Source organism: Geospiza fortis, unplaced genomic scaffold (genome assembly GCF_000277835.1).
Source record: "Geospiza fortis unplaced genomic scaffold, GeoFor_1.0 scaffold599, whole genome shotgun sequence".
Lineage (NCBI taxonomy): Eukaryota > Metazoa > Chordata > Aves > Passeriformes > Thraupidae > Geospiza > Geospiza fortis.
The window spans coordinates 5,129-8,692 of NW_005054605.1; positions in this window are offsets into that span (position 1 = coordinate 5,129).

Below are 3,564 nucleotides of genomic sequence, written 5' to 3' on the forward strand. Positions count from 1 at the left end.
CGGTGTGTGTGCCCTGTGTTTTTCCTGCACTGTGTGTGCCCTGTGTTTGTCCTGCCCTGTGTGTGCCCTGTGTTTGTCCTGCGCTGTGTGTGCCCTGTGTTTGTCCTGCGCTGTGTGTGCCCTGTGTTTGTCCTGCGCTGTGTGTGCCCTGTGTTTGTCCTGCGCTGTGTGTGCCCTGTGTTTGTCCTGCGCTGTGTGTGCCCTGTGTTTGTCCTGCGCTGTGTGTGCCCTGTGTTTGTCCTGCGCTGTGTGTGCCCTGTGTTTGTCCTGCGCTGTGTGTGCCCTGTGTTTGTCCTGCGCTGTGTGTGCCCTGTGTTTGTCCTGCGCTGTGTGTGCCCTGTGTTTGTCCTGCGCTGTGTGTGCCCTGTGTTTGTCCTGCCCTGTGTGTGCCCTGTGTTTGTCCTGCGCTGTGTGTGCCCTGTGTTTGTCCTGCCCTGTGTGTGCCCTGTGTTTGTCCTGCGCTGTGTGTGCCCTGTGTTTGTCCTGCCCTGTGTGTGCCCTGTGTTTGTCCTGCGCTGTGTGTGCCCTGTGTTTTTCCTGCCCTGTGTGTGCCCTGTGTCCCACACCGTGTCCTGCCCTCTGTCCGGCCCTGTGTCTGTCCTGCCCCTCAGCCCTTTGGCTTCTCCCCGTGCCCCCACTCCAATTCTGGCTCCTCATGCACCACCCACAGCCCTGAGGGTAAAGCTGGGGGGACGGGGGGCTGGCAGAGCCCCGAATTAAAGGGTTAAAAGTGTGTGCCCTCGTTGAAATCACAAAATCACAGCCAGGGGTTTGTAAGAGAAACCCCCCACTGACCCCTGTGTCACCCTCGAGCCTGAAATTCACTCGAAGGTTTGCAGGAGAAATGTTTAATGTGAAAAATCCTCTCTTTTATGGGCAGATTCGACACATTCTGCTTGACTGGCTGACTAACAAAAGCATCTTTTCACAAACAGTCCTTGAGAAGAGCAGAAAAACAGAGCAGGCAAACACCTGACCTAAAAAAGCACGGAAAGGAAAGGAAAGGAAAGGAAAGGAAAGGAAAGGAAAGGAAAGGAAAGGAAAGGAAAGGAAAGGAAAGGAAAGGAAAGGAAAGGAAAGGAAAGGAAAGGAAAGGAAAGGAAAGGAAAGGAAAGGAAAGGAAAGGAAAGGAAAGGAAAGGAAAGGAAAGGAAAGGAAAGGAAAGGAAAGGAAAGGAAAGGAAAGGAAAGGAAAGGAAAGGAAAGGAAAGGAAAGGAAAGGAAAGGAAAGGAAAGGAAAGGAAAGGAAAGGAAAGGAAAGGAAAGGAAAGGAAAGGAAAGGAAAGGAAAGGAAAGGAAAGGAAAGGAAAGGAAAGGAAAGGAAAGGAAAGGAAAGGAAAGAGGGAGAGGAGAGGAGAGGAGAGGAGAGGAGAGGAGAGGAGAGGAGAGGAGAGGAGAGGAGCAGCCACACGGGGCCGCTGCGCCTTTGCAGAGGAGGCGAACGGGCGGCCGAGGTGTCAGGGTTTAGGGTTTAGGGTTTAGGGTTCAGGGTTGGTGTTATGATTAGGGCTAGGGTTAGGGTTTAGGGTTTAGGGTTGGTGTTATGATTAGGGTCAGTGCTAGGGTTTGGTCAGGGTTAGGGTTTAGGGATTGGCTTTCCTTTTTATCTGGGCTTTTGGTTTTATTTTATTGTTCTTGCTTTGGGTTTGGAACAGGATTCAGGTGTAGGGATTTCGTTATGATTATGGTCAGCATTGTGTTTAGGGTTAGATTTTGGGTAAGACTTGGGAGTTTTTTGGATTAGGTTTTTGTGGTTTTTTAGCTTCAGAGTTGTGTCTTGGGGTTGCTTTTTGCTTATGGGCTAGTATTGGGTTAGGCTAAGGGTTAGGGCTAGGGGTTAGGGTTATTTTTATTGTTAGGGTTAGGTTCAGTGTTTGGTCAGGGTTATGGTTAGGATCTGGGTTTGCTCTTCATTTGGGCTTCTGTTTTCCTTTTAGTGTTATTTGGGTTTGGCTCAGTATTCAGGTCTAGGGATTTTTTTAGGATTATTGTTAGAATTGTAATTAGGGTTAGATTTTGGGTCAGACAGGTGTATTTTGGATCAGGTTTTTTAGCTTTAGAGTTATATTTTTTGTTTGATTTCTGCTTATAGGTTAGTGTTGAGTTAGGGTTTGGGTTAGGATTAGGGGTTGGGGTTGGTATTAGGGTTAGGTTCAGTGTTTGGTCAGGCTTATGGTTAGGATCTGGATTTGCTCTTGGTTTCAGCTTTTGTTTTACCTTTAGTATTATTTGGATTTGGTTTAGTATCCAGGTTTAGGGATTTTGTTAGGATTGTTGTTAGCATTGTATTTAGAGTTTGGGTAAGACTTGGGGTTTTTTTTTTTATTAGATTTGTTTAGCTTTGGAATTCTGTTTTTTGCTGTGGTTTCTGCTTATAGGTTAGTGCTGGGTTAGGGTTTGTTTAGAGTTAGTTTTATGGTTAAAGTTCGGGTTTAATGTTTGGTCATGGTTATGGTGAGGGATTGGGTTTGCCCTTGATTTGGGCTTTTGTTTTAGCTTTAGTGTTATTGCTTTGGGTTTGGAATAGGATTCCGGTTTAGGGATTTTGTTAGGATTATTTTTGGCATTGTCTTTAGGGTTAGATTTTGGGGAAGACGGGGATTTTTTTTTTTTATTAGTTTTTTTTTAGCTTTAGAGTTATGTTTTGGGGTTTGGTTTTTGCTTATTGGTTAGTGTTGGGTTTGGGTTAGGATTACGGGTTAGGGTTAGAGTTTAGGATTGGAGTTAGGATTAGGGCTTAGGGTTCAGTGGTTGGTCAGGGTTATGGTTAGGATCTGGGTCTGCTCTTGGTTTGGGCTTTTGTTTTAACTTTAGTGTTATTGCTTTGTGTTTGGCTTAGGATTCAGGTTTAGTGATTTTTTAGGATTATTGTTAGCATTGTCTTTAGGGTTAGATTTTGGGTTAGACAGTTTTTTTTAGACTAGGTGTTTTTTGCATTAGGGTTTTTTTTTTTAAGCTTTATAATTATGATTTTTGTTTTCGTTTCTGCTTGTAGGTTATTGTTGTGCCGGGTCAAGGTTAGGATTTTAGGGTTAAAGTATTATTTTTGGGGGATTCATGTTCTGTTTGTCCTGCCAGCTTTTTCTTGGAGCAATCCTTGGATGTATTGAATTTTGGAGCTGGCATTTCAATTCCTGCCATGAGCTCCTGCAGGAGAATTACTGATCCTTTCTATTTAATGAAAGCACTTAGCCCCAGTGTTCCAGGTGCAGATTTGGGGCTGCCTATTGTATATAAGTGTGATGGTTGTTTGGGTGAAGGAAGAGACGAGATCTTTGACTCTATTACAGAAGGCTTGATTTATTATTTTAAGATATATATATATACTATACTACACTAAAAAAAGAAAAGGAAAGGAGAGTTCTAGAAGCTGCTAACTTAAGCTAAGAAAAGCAAAGAATGATGACACACAAGCTGGCTTTGACAGACTCTCAGAGCTGGCTTTGTTGTGACTGGTCACCGAACTAAAACATCTTCACCAGAACTAACCACAGATTTACCTGTTGCATTCTACAGCAGCAGACAACCTGCTGCTTACATCTTGCTGCTCAAACTCTCAGCTTCA